Source organism: Pseudopodoces humilis, chromosome 3 (assembly GCF_049639895.1).
Source record: "Pseudopodoces humilis isolate 2021_Gansu_Grassland_sample_001 chromosome 3, ASM4963989v1, whole genome shotgun sequence".
In the NCBI taxonomy this organism is placed as follows: Eukaryota; Metazoa; Chordata; class Aves; order Passeriformes; family Paridae; genus Pseudopodoces; species Pseudopodoces humilis.
This window is the reverse complement of record NC_142202.1, coordinates 22669622-22692870: the sequence shown is the minus strand read 5'-3', so window position 1 is coordinate 22692870 and position 23249 is coordinate 22669622. Positions and strand designations below refer to the sequence as shown.

The following is a 23249-nucleotide window of genomic DNA, read 5'->3' as shown; positions in this document are numbered from 1 at the left end:
TTTGAGCGATCATGCTCACATGTGCCATGGAGCTGGTGCAATTACTTGTCTCTTTCAGAGCTTGCAAGGAGCACTTCATTGCTGCATTGCTTATTTGTATGGCCATATGCTATTTTTTTTCCTTACATATGTTCTCTGATAATTGTCAGTAGCAGGTGCCTGTGAGCCAAGGCAGAGCAGTATTTAAAAATCAGTTGCTTAATGAGATTAAAGAATTGTGTGAGTTAAGCACCAGCAAAAAGGCCAGGTTGAAAGCATTGTCCTCTGAAGGTTGTATTCCTTGCAGAGCGACAGCATGGCTGGTAGCAGAGCTTTCAGCTCCACCATTCACTTGTAGAGATGTGACCTTTAAGAAGTAGTCAGGAGGTCTAGTTTTGGGTTTTTATATGTGGTTTGGCTAAATCAGGGAAAACACAAAGTCCCTTCTGATGTGTATACCAGCCTCCAGAAACAGAATTGGACATGTGTTGCATCCCTGCTTGGTGACTTGGGTGGTATAGGGCTGGTTGGAGATGTGACATGAAATCACTAGTCTGGCAGACTCCCACTCTTTGAACCTGCCTTTCCCTGTGTTTGTCAAGCATCCCGAGCTGTTCAGGTTGCGTAACTGGTCCCCATGGATCATTGCTGTGATAGTAATTGATGATGCTGAATCTCCTTCCATCATCTGAGGAACAGCCATCTGGGGAGACTTGAAGTCGCTCTGGACTTGGAATGATGCAGCTGTGTCCACTGAAAATCATTTTGGGGCATTGCATGACCAGAATCCCCCAGTATCCATGATATTGCTGTCACATCATCTTCACATCTTCACAAATAGCTCTCTGAATTACCACTCCTTCTGTGTTTCAGCTGGGGGAAACTTAGAGCTGGGTGTAACAGATGTCTAAGTGGCCAACAAGTCAGAAGTACCTTATATTTCAAAGTGTCACGAAAGACATAATGCCCCTAACATTCTTTTGTGGGGGGATTGTTAGTTTGGGGGGGGGTTTTATTCATTTCTGGTAAAGAACTAGTAAAATATAGAGCACATATGGAAATGGCAGACGTTGTTGGGTTTTTGATTTTTTTTTGTTGTCCTTGTTTCTAAAATTAAGCACACAGGAGTTTGTGAGATCTTGCAAAGAATTTAAATCATATTGCACAGTCATGTGTTCAAGGAATCTTTTTAATCTAGTCACATATATAGTGAACGGATCCAAATTTTAAAAAATACAGGGCAGTAAGGAGAGATAACCTAAACAGAATAAAGACAAAAAGCTTCTAAATATTTTTGACTGTACTTACCTAGTTTAGTTTGCTGCCAGTATTCTGTTTCCTTTTTGTTTGGTTGTCCTTCATGTTCTTCCTATGTGAGAAAGAAACCTCTGGTATGAGCTGTTCTGCTTATCCCTTGCATAATGCTGGCAACTGAGAATTGGATCACACGACTTAAAGTAGGTCCGTCTCTGTGTCAGAAAACTAACAGTTTCTCCTTCCTGTGGGTGGGCACCCATGCACAGGGGTAGTAAGCTCTTATTCTGCCATGGCTTGTTTCTGTAGTATGTTTCTGAGCTGGATTGTAGGAGGAGTGATCTCGCAGCTTGACCACAAGTGCACTTGGCAATGCTCACATGGGCAGAGCTGGTTGCAGAATTTGGGTCAGTGGGACAGTATCCTGGTGAGCTGTCTGGCACAGGACCCTCTAAGACTAATTGTATTAGTTTACCCTCATTTGTGCTATATATACAGTTAAAAAATAACTTTCTTGGATGTTCTTACTTCTGCATCTGCAGAACGTTGACCTTGGACTACTACAAAACCTTTGAAATAATTTTGATGGCGTGTCCTACACGGCTTCAGGGCACGAGCAGCTAAAGTCAGACACACTGAAGTCATATTTAGGCTTTGTAACTGAAAGAGGTGTACAGCATATCATACAACTGTATGTGACATTGTTTTACTGGTTTCTCATGGTAAATTTAATGAGGAAGTCTTGGGAAGTATATATATATGTATATATATGTATATATATATATATATATATGCATGTACAAGGCAGATTTGAAAGCAGTGAACACAGGCATATATGCATTGTGTTGTAATTGTTTTCTCTTGGGGGTTTTATTATTTTTGTCCCTTTCACAAACTGTGAACCTTTAATTTTTTGTGTGCTGTTCTTTGGCCCTCTCTGCCAGAGAGGCTCAATCTATCAAGTTAAAAGAAATCAATAAAAAGTCTAGAGGTTTATTTATAAAGTAGAGCATAGAGAGAGGGTGCAAAAATTCCATTAAAATGGCAGTTTAGCACTAGCTACATCTCCTTGGGACTAAACTCCAATATTTTAAACTATTAAAATTGTTACAAGAGTGCTTTTAAAGTACCACAAATCACAGTAAAGCTTTCTAGCTGAAACTTGCCTTTATATAGTGCACTAGAGTTTAGCTTATACATGTTTTTGGAGTGTCTGATGCTGCCCTCAAACACCATTTTAGCATCCATTTTAGAGCTTTATTATAGTTAATAATCTTACAGGTTTATCCTCAAGGGGAAATATGTGAATGTAAGAAGTCAGAATTTATTTTCACTCAGAAATGTGAGTGTATGTATGTCTTTGTGCAGATGCAAATCTGAGCAAATTAATTATTTCTGAGAAGTCTATAGGCTTCTTATGAATTTCATCAGGATTGCCTGGCTTGGCACATACTACTTGGTTACAGGAACTTATAAATTCTATGCTGTGGGCTATTTTATGACATAGCAGTTTTCACCAGTGATGTGATGGTCATCTACTTCATCTTTTCTGTCCAAAGAAATAAATGTGTCTGTGTGCTCATAAATATGAAGCTGGAAAGTTTATGGGATAGTGTCTGTGCTGAACCTCTCAAATATCAGAAGCAGTCTATCTGGAGTGTAAGCTTTGCCTCCATTCAGCATGCTTTTGAATATTTTTTTAATAGCTGAAGAAGTTTGATCTTGAAACTGTTGAGTTTAAAATGCAAATGGCACTCTATAGTTTTGTGTTGTACCATCTTCTATCCTGGGATAAAATTGTTCCTAGTGGAAGCACCCTTTATTTATTTGCAAAAATACCCAGGAAAAAAAATGGTGAACTCTTATTTAGGCCAAAAGTAGGCTTCTCCTTCTCCAGGAGACAGTGCAGGCTTTTGGAGAGCATGGCTCTTGGTAGGGGCCATGGGAGCAGGCTACATAAATGAGCATGGCAGAAGGCAAATGAGAAACTCTACCAAACATTTGTGCAAGCCTATGCACCCTGTCACACAGTCATGTCTGTACATAAAACTTAATAACACAATTCATCATTCCTGCATTGTTCATCATTTTTCCTTTCCTTACTGATCCACAGCCTAGTTTTAGCTTACTCCTTGATGTTGATTGTGAACATTGTCCTCTTTCCTTGCTATGTGGAGTAACGATCCCAGCAAGCTTAAAAACAGCAAATCTAGTAACACTGCCCTTTCACTGTTAATACACATCTGAAGTTTCAGAAAAAAGGCTCTAACCTGTGTAGTTTGTATGGTGGAGATGCTAAAGGGAAACCACTAAAGCTTACTTTTCTAAGCACAGACAGCTAAAATCTTTACTGTAAGGTGTTTCTCAGTGTGGCAGAGGAAAGCCTCTAGTTGTGTTGTACAGCCCTGAGCATAAGTGATAGCGTCTCTGCTTTTGAAAAAAAATAAGCAAGTGCTGTTAACGAGGATAAAGCACAAGAGCATCATTCAGGAAAATGGAGTTTCCCATGAAGTCTGAAGTCAGCAGCCCACTGAAAATGGGATTGCGGGTGAGTTAGGTTTGGCCAAATTGTGTTTGCTGCCAGCTACAGTTGTCGTTCCAACTCTTCTCTTCTGCTGGGGGGGCTCCTCCTCCTCCTTCCGCTTCCTGCCCCTGGGCTTGCTGAGGCCTGTTGGCTACCTCACCTCTTCGGTGGTGCTGGGAAGTGCCACAGTGTCCAGGCCTGTGCCAAACACTGTGATGTAAGGAGGGGAGTCTAGTGAGAGGTGTGGGAAGAGGCAAGTGAGAGAAGGCAGCACAACCCAGAGCATTAAGCTGCAGCCTTTGGAAGGCATTTGTGAGGTCAAGATGCTGCAGCGGTGTGGAGGCTGCCTGAGATCATTTAAGAAGTATGATGTCCTTGAAGAGAAATGAGCGTCTTCTCCTCTCACTGTGCCATACTCACAGAGCAGGCTCTGATTCCCTGGTAGGCAGAGCAGCTGGTCATCAAGCTTTGAATATCCTATAGTTCAGGCCACTAGTTTCCATTTCTCCCCCTTCCTCCCAGTGATGGACACGTCCTCAGTCTAGCAGGATGTTTGTCTCCTTGCCTGCAACACTGACCTTTTGCAGATGGTTGTAAAAGAATCCTTATGGAGTGTTGGCGGTTGTCGGTGCTGTCCTTAAGGAGAGTGGTGCACCTTCAGGGTGCACACTGGGCTAGCTGTGAGCAGCTGGTACACACTTTGTGTAACAGGTTAAATCTGTTGGATTGAATTGCTTCTACTTCTAAAAGTTCCTTGGGAAGAGCGCTGCTTTTAGCCAGCTGCTTTTGGGGTGAGTCTGATCATTCATTGGCGTCTGGGTCACAGTCTTTGTGCTGGGGTTGGGGCGTCAGCCAGCTCCTAAAGAAAGCCCCCAGTCCACCTAGCAAGATTTTCCTATTGGAGCAATTTGGGGCACTTTCCCCATTGTCCCACTTTCCCCATTGGGGGTGGGGGGTGGTGTGAAGCCATTTTTGTGAGTTTGCCCCAGTGAGGAGGTGGTGTGTTTTAGGATGTTGTGATGACCTTGCTGAGTCAAACAGCTATCCTGGAAAGGATTGTCCTCCTCCAAGTGTGATCCTTTTTAAGTTTGAGGTCTGGCTGTTGTAAGAGCGGCTCTCTTGAGACACTTAAGTCGCTCTTCAGCCAAACTGGCAAAACTATGTGTCTTTGGCTTTTTGGAAAAACTTTGGAGTTTTCCCCACCAGGTCTGTTGGTCTTACCCTTTCTCAAGATGATGTGGGAATACCTGCACTGGCCCTCCCCTGTGCTTGGGGTTGAGCCCACAGTAGGTGAGGGAGGACTCTCAACTTTTCTGATGCTTACGGCAGAAGAGAGGAAGTGGTAGATACCAATCTTGCCCTCTCACACAGCCTTCCACACGCATCTTGCTGGTGGCCACCCAAACTGTCCCCTAGAGATGCTGCCCTACCATGACTAATTTCCTGGCTTTTAATTTGAAAATGCAGTTATCAAAGTTATGCCAAGTTCCAGCTTTTATTGTATATGAAAACCTAGAAAGCATGCTTCTGGGAAGAGATGTTGGAGATTGGTTGGGTATTTCTGGTCATTGGAAAACAGGAAGGGGATTAGTCAGTGTTGAGGGTTTGAATAATTTAATTGGTGTACCTTGATTTCAAAATCAAGACTAAGTGCACTGGAAGTAGTAGATGCAAAGTCTGTCAGGCACAAAGACTAATCAAGGCTGTGATTGTTAAAGATTTATATTGTGACTTGTAATGCCATAAAAGCTGAATTGAATGATTGGTGAGATAATCAACCTGTGTGATAAACAGGTTATCTTTCTTCTGCTGTTTATACAAATACTTTTGTTTGTAGTATTCTGTGGACATCAGTATTGAATGACTGTGCACATTAGACATAGCTGTTAGTTAAACTTCCTTGGGAAATATTTTAACTAATAGATGTGCATGTGAATCTAGTAAATTCTTTATGCATTGTTTTCTCAGCTATAAAAATGTTCCAGTTAAGGGAAATAATTTTTCTTAGTAAGTAAATATTACTCTTAAAAAGAAGACTTCGTATTTTCTTTTGTGTTTTTCCTTTGGGATATGTGTGTGTGTTTTAAAGAAGAGTGTTAAGTGAATAAAAATCCTTGCTTGAAGTATTGGTGAGTTGATAATGCAAGATCAGTTATTTGTATTACTTATATGGTCATTTGTTTAAAAACAAACAAATTTTAATATGCATTTCATGTATATAAACGATTACAGATGCGGTAAAAGACAAAGCAGAGAGTAGAATAACAGACGTAAGCTTTAAATGTAGGTGCCCTGAATTAGCTGAGATGCCTGGGGAAGCAAATTTAGAAAACCAGGTATTGAGATGGCTTCTTTCTTTATTTGAGCAATTCAATTGTCAGAAATTGTCTAGAAGGAATTTTTTATGGCTTGTACAGTTTCAATATCTGAAAACCATTTTTACCAGATTTTGCATTTATTGGTGGAGCTCTAAATAAATGCAGAATAATTTTGCTGGGCTTCATGGAGTTTTTGCGACTCAGTGTCAGCCCAACAGCTCTCAGGGTCTGGCCTCACTTCCTCCTTGGCTGGAAGAGCCAGCCCATTTCTTAAAAACTGTGGCAAAACTAGCTGGGGCATTAATCTTAGACAAACTGTTTAATTAGGGGCTTTTTTTGTTTTGTTTTTAATTAAAAGATATCTTTTTCAGACAGACAGTTTCCTGGAATGCTGGGACAAACAGTTAACTAAACAGTTTCCCATTACCAGTCTTAGTCCCAGTGTTTGAAAAAACAAAATACAACATCCCCCCTGCCCCAGCTGCTGAGAAGCCCACCAGCCAGCCAGCCTTCACTCTCCAGGGGCCATGCCAGCCTGAGCACCTCTGAGGGAAATGTGAAGTACAGAAAACGTAGCAGTTTGGTAAATGAAGTAAAGGGGAAAGTGAAGTTCTCACTGTCTCAGTGTGGAAATCGAGAGAAATAACAGGGTTGTCTGTAGGTTAGCCTAAAAATCAAGGTTAGGAAGCTCCTTGGATAGTCTGAATTCAGCTTTTTTGCAGGCAACTGCTTTTAGATTGCCTGGCTCTTTAGGAATTGGTTGCTAAATTTTAATTTTAGCAAAAAATGAGTCAGCCAGTTACCTAAAATAACATTTTTATTAATGCCTTACCCCAGTGTAAAACATTTGGAGTTTAAAAAAAAAACAAACGCACTTTTTTTCTGGATTTCTTCTGTCTTTAAAATTGTCTCTATGATCTGACAGCAAGCTGTGAAATGGTTGTGACATTCACTATCTTGACTTAAGCCCTGTATCAAGACTCCAGGCCAGGGAGTGCAGTCATGCGATAAGCAGAGTAGTGAAACACGTCTTAATTGCTGCATACTCCACTTAGTTGCTTTCTGGGGCCTTTTCTTCATGGGCTTTTGCAGGATCAGGACCACGAATTAGCTTCTTCATACACTGCTTGTGACCCTTGACTGAACAGGGGAAAGAAAAGATAGAGTGTGTACTCATAGAGACATAGCAAATAAAAGGACAGTTCACCTTTTATTTTAGCTTCTGGAAGTGCAACTTTTTTTGAATTGCTGTTAGGGGAGGCTTGGTGAGATGTAAAGTGGACTTGTCCTGACTTCCTCCAGTGATCCCAGCACTGCAGTGCTGTGGTACCTGTCTTGAGTTTTCTTGGGTTAAGAAAAGTGAAGCGAGGCAGCAGGAAGCAAGGATGTAAACTTCTCAGAAGCAGCAGGAAAATAATGACATCACTGTTTTTTCAAACTTTGAGCAATCTTAAAGTTCTAGAGCCATTTTCATCATCTCTATTGCATGAGGAAAATTGTGTATTTTTGAAAGCACTTGATGTGATCATATTCTTAACTTTTTATAGTGCTGGCATTTACAGACATGGCAACTGCTTTGAAATAGTGTTTCTTTTATTACAGACCTGATTAGTTGGGAGGGAATGGGAACTAGAAATTTTTATAACAAGTACTGGCAGTATCTCAAGCCCCCCCTTTAAATATCTTCCGCTTTTATTTCTTTTTATTTCAAGTCATTATGTGAGGTGCATGTTATCCACTGAAATAGGAAGGACATGAGGCAGTTAGAATTCAGCATTCTTGTGAAGTAATCTGTTTCAGCAAAAAAAGGCTGTGAAATTTTTAATAAAAAGTAAGGAAAAAAGTTCTGAAAGTTTCTGACTCTGGAAACCCACTTTTTTCTTCTAAAGATTTTACTTGTTGGTGTAATTCTTTAAGGAGGTTGGACTGCTTTTGAAAAAAAATGATGCTGAATGAATATCATGGGATAACACAGAAGCCTTTGTAGGATATTCACTGACCTACCTAAGAAACCCAAGAGAGATAATTACAACCTTTGGTAGTCTACATGTAAATGCATTTTGCAAGCGATTTTCCATGCAAAAAATGCAAATCAGTTGCATTGTGGAATCTGAACTGTAAAAGAGATGCCTATTTCAGGCAATTTTTGATGAGTTCCAGATTAAAAAAAAATAAAATTTTGGCATATTAAATTATTAGGCATCTTCACTAGGGTGTAAGGAAGATTTATGGTGCAATGAAATATTGCTGCAACCTAATTTAGAACTTGACAAATCTGGTTTTATAGGGTTGAATTATAAAGGATACCTCATTACTTGTGGGGAAAACTTATTTTATTATTATTTGTGATGCCCTGGTCTTCTCTTTGGTTGGGCTGTGCTCTGTAGGAGCTGCTGTGGGCAAGATGTCTCAGCTGATCCTTTTTCAAGCGAGCTGTGCAGGATGAAGTCATAATTAAAGATCACATCCTGGCAGACCTTTCTTACCACATGTGGTTGCTGATTTCAAGTTAAATGTGTTCAGTCCTCATTGCTCCTCTCGGTCAGAAATGTAGTTTTTCTTAAAAGCACAGAATTGTACTTCATTCTCCGATATTCCTTACTGATAGCGAATATCATATACTGTATATACAGTATCAGTAGTTACAGAAAATTTTGCTACACCAAAATTACATGTGTGCTGCTTTTTTTTTATCCTCTGTTCCTTTCTTCTGCATGCAGGCCTCTTGATTGCACAAGGGCATGCTTTGGGCTTAAAGTAAGAGGCAGTTTATGTGGAATATGACCTGGCATTATGGCTTGCACAGCAAATAGAGAACATTAAAAAAAAATCCCATTATTTTTTCAGTTTAGGAAGTCTATGAAAAATTTGGGGTAGCTAATATTTTGATCCTCTTTGGAGACCACTGACAGTATTCTTACAGTGCTGTTTATAGGTTCTCAGCTGAGAAAAAAATCTGGAATCTAAGTTTGTGCATTCAGCTAAACTGAAGAAGAAATTTTACCTGGAAATAGTATTTCTTTGTAGGGTAATAGTTTCTTGTGTGCATTGTTTCCCCCTAAAACTGACATGCAGAGCGATTGATCCTAAGCAAATTGCACAGACGTGTAACTACAGCCATCTATGTGCACATACAGCAGCATGTAAGAAAGGAAAGCAAAACCACAGGCTTTGAGTTCAGAAAATAAATCTTTTGAGGACCTTTTCTCCTCATTTCTGTGAGAAAGAAGTCTCAGCTTCTCCTGATGCTGTGGCTCCACAAGTGTGTTTCCTGAGGTGATGTACCTGCCTCATGGGAGGAGTAAGGCATTGCTGGATGGCTTATGTGGTCAGGTATGTAGCAGAGGAAGTGTTTACATTTAGGAGACTCTCATATTGAATACTTAAATGACTTTCTGGTAAGCAAAGCTTCAAAAGTTTAAGGAGAGTAGCAATTTGGTGTGTGTTGATTGTGCACTATGTTATGCACTTAGCTTCAACTATAAACCATTTGCTGAGTTTTAGTGACTATGATGTTTAGTCTTTGTCCCCCCCCGCCCCCCATTTAGACATTAGTAGCCAAGTGTTTTGCCTCTGTATGTAGCCTTAAGTTGCACTTTTTTCTGATGTAGTCATCAGATCAAATTATTTATAAAATGAGGACATCCCTTTGGACTTCATGCGTAAACAGTCTTAAATATGCACACAGGCAGAGAGATTCTTTTCTGTTTATCCACAGTTGAAGGCTAAACATTAATAAATGCTAACATTAAATAGTGGGGTTTTTTCCCCCCCTCGTTTTTCACTGGAGTTTTCACTTTAAGGTTCAGATTCCTTCTCTAGATTACCCAAAGAACTTTCCCCTTGCCCTTGATCAAGATGCTGGTTGCAGTATGTCTCTGCTACTGTGATCATTGTGAGCTAGAGTAAGCAAGTGATTCCTCTGGAGTGGTTCCTGCTGGACAGGTATTAATGTAATTAAAACCACGTCTGCAATGCTGGCACGTGTGTTTGAGGGTAGGATCTACTGTCTTCAGGCAATATGGTGACTCCAGGACTCTTAATTCTGGAATTAGTGGTGAGAACTGGAAACATGCCACCAGCTCACCAGAGTACCATCTGAAATTTCCTTGGAGCCAGATTGGTCTTGGCCTTGGCTTATTTCTAAGATACCTCAACAGACAACAAATTTGTGGTATGTATTTGGGGTTGATGGGGAAGGATTCTCAATAAAGATGAGAGGTGACTGATGGTGTCTCAAACTGTTGCAGCAGAGAGACTCTCATTTTGCTCTCTCTGCTTTTTTGAATATGTTTTGCTGGAGTCCTGGAAGGTGCCCATCCAAGAGGCTGCCTTCAGCTGGAGGGGGAGATGGAAAAGCAAGCTGTAAAATGGGGTTTGAGAAATGTTGCCTCTTGCATAGTTTAAAGGTACCTACTGCTGCCAGGGTAATTTCATTTGTGTGTTTGTTTCAGCTTTTTGGCTTTTGTTTTTTGCCTATTTTAACAAAACTTGAAACGTCCTGTTAGCCAATGACAGCAAGGTTTGCAAATCAAAACCAAATCTGAGCATAGCACTACACTTGAGTGAGCTGTGCTAATCTAAGACAAGCTTCTGTTTCCTGCTTGGAGCTTCTACCCCATGCTCTCGTTTGGCACATGTACAGCACTGACAGGCACCTTTGAGGCACAGATCAGTTAAAGAAGTGTCTGTGGTGGCAACTGCTCCAAGCTCAGTATTTCATGTGCTGTTTGGCTACCTACTCGTGGTTAGGAAGTGGGTCTTTGGAGTGATGTAGGCTAGAGAAGAGTCCTACATTTGTGAATTAACACCTGTAATGGAGTGGTGTCAGATCCTTTTTGTGTTCTTATGGTTAGACAAAAAGCTTAATCTGCCGATGAAAGTATTTCCCATAAGAACTCAGAGTGCAAGCACTGTGTGAGCAGAATATTTCAGGCAGTGAATACGTTGAACTGACAGAGTCCTGCATAGCCCAGCGCTGTGGTTTGCATAAAAGCAGCCCCTTGAAGACCCTGTGGTCTCACGTTCTATCAGCAACTCTGTGACTGACTTTCACTTTCCCTACAGTAGGAGAAGAGATAGAGAAGAGAATTTGCCATCAGTTTTCTCTCTCTGCATTTTTCCAGACAGTTTGGCCTCAACAAATTGTACAGCCTCCCTCTTGTCTGCGTGGGAGAGTACAGACTGCTGCTGGCGGCAAGGAGAGATTAACATTCATCTGTTCTCTCCCCGCTCGCTTTTCCATCCCGTGGGCATGGGAGACTTATGAATGTTCCGCTCCTTTGGGGTGTGCTTCTACCGATTGCCCTGATGGGAAGACCACAGAGACGCCGGTAAGGTTGTGCAAGTTTCACATTGCTGATTAAATAGGCACATGAGGAAGTCAAATGTAGTGTTTCCCTAGAAGAGGTCAGAGAGGAAGATGGAAGGACTGCCATAAGCCTTAGGTTGCTCGCTTGCTCAGACATCTCCTTTTCCAGGGTCTGTGCACATTGAAGGCTTCATGCAAAGTCTGCCTCCTCATTTGGGTCTTCCATGAAAAGTGTGTTTTGACACACTTGGAAAAGTCTGTTCCAAGCAGAGATACTAAGTTCTTTGATGTTTACTCTCTGTTTTAATGTTGCACGTATAGCCAGAAAATCTGATGGGGAATATGGGGAAAGAAATGATGGGAGGGGTTTGTTTATTTTTGAGGGTTTTTTTAAGGAAATTTTTTTCTGATGTAGAAGCTGAAGTTGATACTGTATAAATGTATACAGTATCAGTACACAGCAATGGTTGGTAACATTCAGATGTAAGATGAGGAGTTTTACTTTCACTTTGAGGCATTGTGAGGGACCAGGAAAGGTTTTGCAAACACGTCTTTCTGAATGACCCTGCTGCAAGGGGAGCTCTCAGCTGCCATTGTCCTTTGGTACCCATTTGCCCTACCTAGGAGTCAGGTACCATGGTGGGTGCACACCATGAAGAATTATGTATCTGCTTGCTCCTGCTTCCCTCTGCATGACACCAGCCTGCCTGTGCAGGAACAGCAAGGGCCTCATTGTTCCCAGCATCTTATGGTGCTGCCAAATTACGGGGTCTCTCTCAAGTAAGAGCCAGATATCCTTTCTCCTGCTGTTTCCTGTCCTAAACGGGGAGTGGCTGATAGTCAGCATTTACTAATTTAGCACTGTGGAAGGTTTGTTCTTGATGAAATGGAGTTGGGAGGTCTTGCTTCTTCTTCACTTAGTAGTTCCTGCAGGAGAGGGGGCAGTAGGCTTCTTCCCATCATTTCCAGTGCTAGCCACTGCCTAGTGGGATGTGATGAGCCAAGTGCCACTGCCACTGGCCTGGAGGTGATGGGGCTGCCAGTATGGATAGAAGTTGTGGGAGCTGCAGAATCTGGGGATTACGAGTGGGCAGCCAGCACTTTGCATGAGGTGGTGGAAGTGTACAAATGTGGTAATTTTTTGAACGGTACAGTGAGCGTTTTACCTGGGGTAGCTTGCGTATTGCTTACAGTGGCAGGGAATTTCTACAGAGCTTGTTTGAACTTCTGAAAGGATGTTGCTAACGGGCATCAAGTGTAGTGAGGTCAGTACAAGAAGAACAAAACCTCCCATTCAGATAAAAGCAGGGAAGGGGAAATACTGCCACGTGTGGGACTGCTTCAGGCTGAACTGGTCCATGCAGCAATTTGTGCAGCTCTACAGAAACGTACTATGGGTTTGAGCTTCCCAGCTTAGACAGGTCTACGTTCATGTTCCAGGCTTTGGGAAAGCAGGAACGTCACCATCTGTGTCCTACTTAATTTGAAAAAGAAAATTAAAAAAAAAAATCTTGAATGCCAGCCATCTGCTGATGCTGCATCCAAACTTTATCCCGGTATCTGGGGGCAGAGGAGGAAGATAGTTTCTTAGGGAGAGGCACCATTCAAAGAGAAAGAGCAGCCTGTACCTGGTGCTCCTGGATCCAGAAACCATCAGAGGAGCATGTGCAGGATGGCTTGGCATCTCAGTCCAGCCACTTCCTGGAATACCAAAACAGTCTAGCCTAGAGAGAGTAAATCTGCGTCCCATCCTGCCGACAGTCTGCAACACTTGGTTTATGGGTTATTAAGAGCAGATTTGAGCATTTCTGTGAAGTGGATGCCCAGTGATGGATGGTTAAGGGCCACCGTATTGATGTTTGACACAAAAAGATACGTCACTTTTTTCCTTGTAGCCTGGTCATCGGGCATGATGTTGTTTCAGAAATATATTGGGTTGTGGTTTTCTACAGCCTGCCTATGAAAATAGGCCCACAATCTCAGTGGGAGCTAATATGGGCCCTTGGCTGGACACAGCAAGAGCAGACTTGCTTCTCTTAAATTCTTATAACAGATCTTCCCCAGCAAACGCCCGCTGAATTTTATGGTTATGAAGGTGCTTTTTCTGAAGTCAGTATGTCATTTTTCTATGTTGTATTCTCTTCTCTGTATTACATCAGTTGAGTGCTGCTTCTGTCCTGGTGGCTCTGTGTGAATGTGAACACAAGGCAGTAGACAGTTAAAAAAAAATCCATTAATTAAAATATTTACATTGGAAGCTGCAAAACATTTACTCTTTGTGTAAAACAAACTTCCCCATTGTTCTTGTATGATTGCTACAGTTGCTCTGAAAATAGCCGGGAAGAGGTTGTGCTCTGAGGAATTTTACTGGGTTGGCAGGGGACTAGGAGGGTAGGGATTCTGAAGTGGGCTCTTGGTCAGTGGCTGTCTTTTGTTCAAATCTTTCTGTAATGTGAACGGAAGATCTTTTTTTTCCTAAGGAAAAAACAAAAAAACTAACCAAACAAATAAAAAAACCCCAAAACAAACCTATAGTGGTGTAACTGTTGTCATATTATTCTGATAATGCAAAGAAAATTAACGATCATTGGTAGAATCTGAGAAAATGGTATGTACAGGATGAAAGGTTTATTTTTTAGCACTTAGTGTGTACTAGTGTATACTTAGGGGGAAAAAGGAGGCACCCCAGAGCTGGCAGTTTGGACCTGGCTGGGGACCCACATGCCACCATCCCATTTTGCTGGTGGGGAAATGGCAGTGCAGCGTGGTGAAGGATGTCACCTCTGCCTGGCACTGCGCACCTGTGGGTTTCTGCTGGGGTGTGTTGGCATCATGGCTACAGCTGCTTGGTGTTGAAAGAAAACCAGGCGAGGGGGTGTACCTGTTTTTTTACTTTAGGCACAGGCGTACCTTTAACAGCGTCACTACAGGAGAGGTAGGCAAACATGAAAACTGTTTGCTTCAAATCCTTTAATTTCTGCTGTATCTCCCCCCAGGTAACTGGATTGAAAAATCAAGCATTTTTTGTTAGGTTTTTTAGTAGTATTCTCTTGTGTACCCTTTCACCATTGCACATTTCTGACATTTTCCACTCTGGCACTGGACTAACAGGCTTCTGGACTTTGTGGGCAGGACACTGAAGGGGCTAAAAGAGTGTGAAGGGATTGGTTTGGTTGTTTTTTTAGGTCCTTGATTCACACTTCTCACTCTAGGCAGATTCTTAGAGATTTTCAGGTTGCCAGATGGAGGTCTCTCTTCTGCCCTAGTGACTCATGGGCTGGCTGGATTGCAGGTCATGTCGTCTCTTCTTAACACTGCTGTGGTAAAGTGTTTGTTCAAGCCTGAGTCTATCCAGACTCTAAATTTTATTAACAATTTTAAGGTTGCAGATTTGTTGGTCAGGTGTGTGGTATTCTTTCCTCTGATCCCAAGAGTGTCATATTTACCTATATTATAAAAACACCTTGATTGCTTTGAAAGGTTGGTCTGTAAAGGAGTTAGGAAATTAAATGTACTTGACTGGAGTAGGCATGATTTAAACTTGAGCATGAGAGTTTTGTTCCATCCATTTCTTGCATGCTTTACTGTTTCTTAAGAGAGGCTGCATGCTGACAGTTTCTTGGCCTGGAGATAAAAAGCACTGCTTACCCAGGTTTGATAGTCTGATGGAAAATTGTCTCCACAATGTATAACACCACTGGGATTATTTCTAGCCATTACCGTTGGTCTCATTTTACAACTGTTCACATTATGTAATTTGATGCTCATTTAATTTAATGAGAGGATGCTGCAGACTTACTTATGACTCTGCAGGACAGTCTGTATGCTTTGGCCACCTCTGTTAGCCCTGCCAAAGGAGGAAGAGCATGCTTCTTACAGGACATGTTACAACATCTTTAATACCTTTATTATCCACGCTTCCCAGATTGCCGGCAGTGGGAGGGCGACTTGCCTGGGGTGTAGATTATACTGGAATGGCAGGAGAAGTTTAACCTTTTTTTTTTTTAACTGCTTATTAGACTTCTGTTGTAAGGTTATCAGGAGGTATTAATGGGCTTTTCCTTTTGTTGCAGATGGAATTTCATGAATTGCTGTATTTTGAATAGGACGAAGAGATGTGTCTCATAAGGTAAGAGAGAGGGTAAGATAAACATGTTCCTACACAAAACCGTCACACTATTTGGTTTTTCGGGTTGAGCATAATTTTTTTCCCCCTGGCAGAGCCCTGCAAATAATTGTGATAATTATTTTTAAGTTAAATCTGCCTCGGAGCAGAGACCATCTCTGTTCCATACAGCTTCTGACCAGTTCTTTCTCCTGGTGAACTGATGTACAAAGGCCAGAAGACAAAATGGGATGCCCTTGCAGATACAGGGGTTAGCAAGATAGTCATGCTATTATTTTAGAGTTTTTTTCTTTTTAAGTAACAGAGGATGTAGAGAAGTATTGCTTTAGTTTTGAGATGTTGCCTCCCCCCACATCCCCACTCCAGGTATTTAAAAGTTCAAAAGATCTTCGAGTTGTTTTAACTTCTACACTTCAAAACTTGTTTTTCTTGTTGCAGTATTTTCAAATTTGGACTGTTTTTTTATCAGGACAGAGTATATATAAGTAGAAATGTTCTAGATTTGAGTTTGAAATTAATATTTGCTGTCACTAATGTGCTGAAGGAAGCTGCAAGTTTGCTGATTTTTTAAAATTTATCTTCTAATGGCATTTTTAAATGGTACTGTTTAGGTGGATACCATTTTCTTTTTGGTTTCTCCTTTAGAAGTTTCTGCTGTTAGAGAGGAGTAGGTGTCGCTAAAACTCTTAAGAGTTGGGAGAACCATATTCAAACAACAAACAGCCAAGCATAAAAGTGGTATTACCTAGGGATTGTCACTGTCTTTCAATGTACAATTCACGGTGCAACTATACAGCTCTATCACTTGTTTGTTTGATTTTTGTCTCACCCTTCTTCCTGAGTTCTGTACCTTTTACAGGCCTCAAAAATCCCTATTGTTCTTTTTGGCTCTTTGTTGGAAAATGTCATGGAAACAACTAAATGTATCATGCCATTATATGAGGATCAGGACTAAATTATTTTTTCCTTGGATTCAGACTTTTAGCTCTTGTAGAAGCTCTTGAGTTTTCTTGGTTTGTCAGGGGTTTATTTGTTCTTTTTCCATATAAGTTTTATTTTCCAAGTAGAGTTAGCCTTTGGAGGGTGGCTGCTCAGGCAAGAGCTGAAAACTTTGAATGACTCTTAGCACTGTGTGGTGTATGCAAGATTCAAGCCACTTGGTGGCCGCCTGGCTTGTTTGGTTTTTTGCAAGTGTTAGACATTTTGTCCATTCAAACCACCCTCTTTGATGCTACTGTTGGATCATGTTATGAATATTTTATCTAAAGGCTTACTCTCTACACGAAGGTGGTCTTGTATGTTGGTAAAACCCAGCTCTCCAGGTGAGAGAGCTTGCAGTGTGCGGCACTGTTACACAAAGCACCTCGCATGCATACCTCGTTTGTTATGTAAACAAGCTGCTTCACTTGCACGTGTTCCAACCAGTCCTCCTATACTCCAAGAATGGGTAATTAAAATTGTTTTCAGGACTTCTTAGAGTTTTCAGGCAACGTGCACTGGCACCCCTCTGCATCACCCTGTCGCACCGTGCCAGCGGTGCTGCTGTGGCTGGAGGCCAGGCGGTGCCCACTGTGGCATTGCTACTCTGTGCTCTTGTTGAAAAGAAGCATAGCCAGAATGGGACAGGTAGAAGTGCCCATGTTCAGGCAGCTTTGTTCAGACTCAGTTCATTGAGAAGTCTGTTTGTCCAGTGTCAAAGCAATGCTGGGGACTTCGGTGTGCGTCAGCAATCGGGACTGGACAATTTGGTGAGACAACAATTTAGTTACTCAGCTGCTAGTATTTCCTGAAGACATTATTCTCATGTATTATATATGTATTATATAGTGTACATATATTACACTGTTTAATTTTATGTACTGCTCTCTTCTGTGGAGTAAATATTGACAAATCTGTGTGCTGTAGCATGGGCAGCTCTTGTAGCAGAGTTCCTGATTGCTGTTATACTCTCTCTCCCAGGACAATTTCACTCTCCTCTTGTCTTGTAAAACAACCGCTGAGGAGGCTATGTTTCTAAGCAAGTTTTGCAACTTGAGGCCATGACACCTCCTCTTACCACTGCTTTATTGCCAGCCCCGGCCATGTGCAAATTGTAGGGTAGATCTCAGCAACTGGACTGGCATTAAAGTGAGATTCAATGAGGAAGAAGTAGCACTTTCCACTGGCTGTTGTCTTTCACCTCTAAATTAAATACTCTTGTCCTCATTTTGTATGATACCTTCTCAGTAAAATTCAATTCTAAGCTAGGAATGGGTGTATCTTGCTCCCCTTTCTCTGAGAGGGCTTTGTTTATCCTTTCCCCAGCAGCCTGGGCTGGAGAAATGCTACTGTTCCACTCCTGGTCCTCCTGTGTTGCAAAAAGTGTCTGTTCTGGTCGTGTTCCTTCTCAAGGCTGCAGGTGTCACTCATTCTTTCAACTGTCCCTAACTTCTAAAGATGTCGTCAGTGTTACGTCACTTATTTCATTTTTTAACCTTCTGTTCCCTTTCTGGATTCTCTCTCCTCATTTACATTTGTATTTTCATCCTTCCAGACAGGCATCTGGATTCTGCCCCAGACATGCACTCATGTCTTGACTGTGCCTCCTATCGGTGTTTTTCCTTGGTGACTTAGTTTGTATGGATATTTCCTGACCCATTCCCTTCTGTTTCTTCTTCTGCAGGAGTCAGTCATATTTCTTGCTGCCATTGCAATTAAAGGGTTTAGATCCCATTTAAAGCAACAATAGATGGTCCAGTCTGTGCAGAAATAATCTTGTTTTAATGCTAGCCATGGTGACTTCCTTGTAATGGCTGGCTTTTGGCATCTGTTCTACTGATTACGTGGCAAGGTAGAATAAAAAAAATGAATAATAGCTCTTTTGATATTCCTGAAGCCTAGTGATGAAATTATGAGACTTGGCAAGCTTGCAGCAATGTTGATGGGTCTCAGACCTCTCACCCACTATTTTCTTTTCCTTCTCCCATATTTCCCTGTGTCTTTATCTTGCTCCAAGCAACCCAGAGTCCTTGTGAATTGCAAGTCCGGTTTCGCATGAGGTCTGCCCAATAGCTCAGATTATAAATATAAAATCATTCTATAAGGCCTAATCTATTTTCGGAGGTACGCTTATGAGATAAAAATTACTTTGATCGCTGAAACAGCATTGTGTCATTTTTGAGAGGAAATGACAAGAAAGTAACTGTTATCAGGCCTATTTTCACCCACTGTTAGCTTAGACCTGACAAATGGTGTCTGCAAGGTCTCTTGTCTTAACAGTTCCAAATTAGGTTGCCAATTAATACTGACTATCTAAAAAGAACTAGGTTGATGTATATTCTATTATTAATAGCTGTTAATGATCTTCATAATAGTAATCTGTTTTGCAAACATTTTCTGGTTGTTCTTTTCTAACGAGTCTTGGCAGTGAAACCCCCGATTTTACACATGCAGAACCACAGTAACTCGTTGAAGTGTTTGTGTGGGTTTTGGTATTTTTTTTTAAATTTGGGTGTGTTTGTCTTGTTTACTGGGAGTAACGCTTGATTTTGATGAGACCAAATGGAGGCAAAGTCCAGAAATTACTTATGTCCAAACTGGTACACTGTGGTTTCTTCTTGTGTTAATGTAGGTCAGCACAAAACACTTTCATCACTGCTAGATGAATTTTAATAATTTCCTTTGACATGGCCAGTGAATACTTTTGTCTCTACAGAAGCCATCTTAGGATAACTTAAACAATAAGAAAGCTAATTTGAATAAAACGGTAACAGGTAATTTGAGTTTCTTTTCTTGTGTTATTTAGCTGTTATGTCACAATTTGTGGAAAGTACCTGGAAAGCACAAGGAGAAAAATGGGAAATCTCATGCATGAGGAAAAGCCTCTAGATAAGAGTGTGTAGGGGGAGAATATATACATAAATGTAGACATCAAGGTAAATGCTTTTTCCTTTTCTTTTTCTTCCAGAAAATTTGAATATTTGCGCAATCTGATGTTGCAAGTTTTAAATGCTTAACACTTCTAAAAGAATAAATTACTTGAGTGCCTGAATTTATAGATAACTGTCAGCTTCAAAGGATCAAGTGAGTTGGAAGGGATGTCTGGAGAACTCAGTTTAGGCAGGTATCAGGCAGAATGTAGAAATGAGGGGAGTATATCCAGCTAATATAACAGACACCTAGATGTAATTTTATATATGAATTAAGACCACTTAATTCATAATAACTTTCGTGCTACAAAAAGCAGGTTTCTGTCGTTCTGCTTTTAGTGTAAATGTAGGATACTCACTTCCCCCTCCACATCTCTGTCACACTGGGTTTCCCAAACTGCTTGTTACAAGAATTGTGTTGCTTCTGTAAAAATTAAGAATTTAAATTCACCTATTTAATACTTTTCCAACTACCCTTACAAAAAGGACTGCCTTTGGCTTTGGAATATCCTTGTTGTGTGCTGGCTGGCTCTGTAAGATATAAGTAACTTTACACTCTTGACTAAACAATTAAGAGAAACTGAAATCAGCACATTAAAGCTATAGGGATGAGATGGAAACATCCATTTCAGCTTCTGCTTCGTAATGAACTGATCTGAAATTCCCCTTGGAGTGTGTAAAGCACAAAGATGAGGAGTACTTGAGGTGAGCAGTCTCTGGGGTGCTTGTTGCCTGTCTTTCACTCCATCCAGTGAGCCAGGGCACAGCACTAAACCTGGCCAGAGCCACTGGCTTAGACTTTTCCCTAGGGCTATTTTTCTGACCCAGGTTCTCTGGGCTTTGTGGGCACAGGGGGGGTGCCAGGGGGCATCGCCTGGGGATTGCAGCTTCCCCTTTGGGGTGGGCACCCACTGGAGCAGGACTCTGGGGTGATGGGAGCATCAGTGCTGGTGCGAATCCCTGAGCCCGCCACCCTGGCTGGACACACCCTCCTTTCATCCTTCCTTGGTGTTGGTGGTGTGGCTGGGGCTGGGAGACGCTAGTGGGGAGCAGGTGACCTGCCCCTGCAGCTGTGGACTGGCTGCCAATTTCAGTGATTGAAAACAGTGCTGGCAGGCAGAAATTTCCAACTGCAGCTCTGCTAATGACTGGTGTTGTGGTTTTGGGCAACTCCCTTGGTTGTCTTTGAGTCAGCTCCCCTTTCAGTAAAAAGAGGATGATACTTACTGCTGAGGTGATTAATTATTGTTCTTCAGATGTCAAAGTCCTGCCATTTATTCTTACCCTTGGTACAGAGAACCTTCTCTGCTTTTGTTAGGCCTGGCTCCGAGAAGATGACAGCTTGTAGGGACTACTTTGTTTTGTTTTGTTTTTTCCTTTTTTACTTGTTGATTTAGGAAATGGATATGATTGACTCAGCACCAAAATACCAACCACCACTACCAATCTTTTGGATCTTGGCCCCCTCCCTTCCTCTTCTCCTTTCTCTCAGCATCTCCTCTTGACTGTCCATTGTTCATATCAAACCCTTCCTAAATTAAAGACAGGGTGCCAGATAGAGTTAAAAGGAAAATTTTACTTGAGGTTCCTAGCAGTGAGGCTAAGGGTTTGCTAATGGTGTACTGGTGAGATACAGAAATGTTCTGCTTTTTTCTCTGAAACCCATTCTGTGTGACAGTTGTGCAGTTTCCAAGCTCAGACTTGGCCACCAACTTCAGACATGCTAGTAACTTGCTGATTTTTAAAAAAATATGTAAAATAAACAAGTCTAAAAACAGTATTTGGGGGAGTGGCTGAGTGAAAAATTTCAAAATTCACATATGAGATTAAATTTAAACTTACCCTCCCCCTCTAGATATTTTAGGAAAAGTATTAGTTAAGGTACCCAGGCAAAGTTCAGAGAACACCAGAAGTTCTAACAGCTAGTTTGCTGTTAATCTCCCACAAAAAATGTGTTGTCTGGGTTCATGAGAGACCTGCAGCTGCAGGTGGTAACTTCCTGCTCTGGGTGGAAGAGAGAGAATATGTTGAAGGGGCCGAGAGCTCTCCCTGTTGCACCCATTGGGGTGGTGGGGCTGTGCGGAGCAGGCAGCTCTCAGTGCTCCTGCTGGGTGCCTGTCTGCAGCCTAGCACACTAGGTGGGACTCTGGTGGCCCTCCTGATGCTCAGACAGTAGCCAGGGCTCTGGTGACTTGTGGACTTCATAAACCCCAAGGAATGGGCCTGAGTTCTAGGAAACATAGTCTTTGAAGAACATTCAAAGGCTTCTGTCCATAAAATGAGCATCTGGTGTCTGTTCATCCTGTCCTGCTAGAGCACATCATGAACTCTCACTCAGTGATTTCTATAGTCAGTCCATAACTTCTGGTGTTACCTTACAGAAACATCCTTTTCTGACTGTAAATAACAGTAGGAGGCCTGCCCCGTTTTTGTTTTTTCTTTTAGTATTGTCTCATCTTTGTTTCTCTTTTGTTTCTCCCTTATCCATGGAAGGATGTAATATAGTACCTGGATGCAGCATAATGCATCGTGCTTCTGTTAAATACAAGCTGCTGTCAGGTAAAAAGTGGAAAGAGACATAGATGGATATCATAAACTTTGTTTCTCAAACCTGACATTTCCATACTTGGAAATCACTTCCTGTGCCTCATTTATCCACACAAAAATTTGAATCTCCAGCACCAACTAACATTAGGTAGAGCAGCAGAACAGTAGATTGCTGTCTGTCTGGAGCTCTGGAAAAAGCCTTGAGTAGCCTGAACTGAGGCCTTGGAGCACTTTGAAGACAAATGTACTTTGATTTGAATATTCTAACGGTGTGTAGGGAGCAGCAGGTGCTTCTGAAGAGTTGTGCTCCCAGAGCCATACTTGTTGGAGTTACCTGAATGCAGAGGTCTGTATTTGTGAATTGATAGCACTTGTGAATTGGAAAAGATGTAAATGCCGAAGGAATTTTACAAGATTTTAGTCAGCTGGATTAAATAGAAAGTGGTTCTTGGAGAAACTGCATTTAGCAAGCTTGCTGTCAATGAGTTTTTGAGCATACTACGCATCATATCAATCAACTGTAATTATGTACAGTCAGGCAGAAGAGATTAATTCTGAATTCTTCAAAACCTTTTCATCTGACCAGAAGCATCTTTTGGGAGCCTAGCTTTGGCTAGTTTATTCTTTATCTTCTGAGTAAATTTTGGTAGAGACACTTGGCCATTTTGTTGGTAAGTCACTGATAACCATTATCCTCTTGGATAAGCCAAATATGCAGACTGTTTAAACTGTTGATATAAGATGTATTCTCTGAATCTTCCACTGTTCTTGTGGTATTTTCTTTTCCAGAGTGAATAGACCAGAAATGCTTGTTGCCCTTGTTGTTACTGTTTTTTAGATAACACTCTCCCTCCCTGCCTTGCCTTACACAAAATAATGCTCTTATCCATCCAGAGGTTATGCTTCCTCGCTTAGCTGCAGATTTGTGCAGGAGATTTAGTGTCTAGATGGTGTCCACTGTAACCCCCAGTCATCTTTTATAGGATTGCTTGGGGATATCTCTTGGAGTTCTTTTTTTAATTCCTAGAAGTTTGTAATTTTGTGTTATGGCTGTATTAAAACCAGCTGCTGCTCTGACAAACTATACCTAGCTAAAAGTATACTTTACCAGAAAGTAGCCTTTACTAGTTTTTTGCTTACCATTGCTCCAGGTTTCACATTCTGTACAGATGGCAAGAATTGGTTTCATATTTTCCTTCTGATCCCTGGTAATGGCAATGGACAGCATCCCATCAGGCCCCCAAAATACCAAGAAAAAAAATACAAGAGGAAGTACATGGTG

The 23249-nt window shown here is 41.4% G+C and overlaps 1 protein-coding gene across 6 annotated transcripts in view; it reads left to right on the top strand.

Moving 5' to 3' along the window:
• TRERF1 (transcriptional regulating factor 1) overlaps positions 1 to 23249 on the top strand; it is a 98532-nt gene that overhangs the window by 12937 nt on the left and 62346 nt on the right. For all 6 annotated transcript variants that reach the window (XM_088053297.1, XM_088053296.1, XM_014252956.2 and 3 more), the window contains one exon: positions 15460 to 15515. The gene's annotated coding sequence lies outside the window, so the exon portion shown is untranslated. The remainder of the gene's footprint in view (positions 1 to 15459; positions 15516 to 23249) is intronic.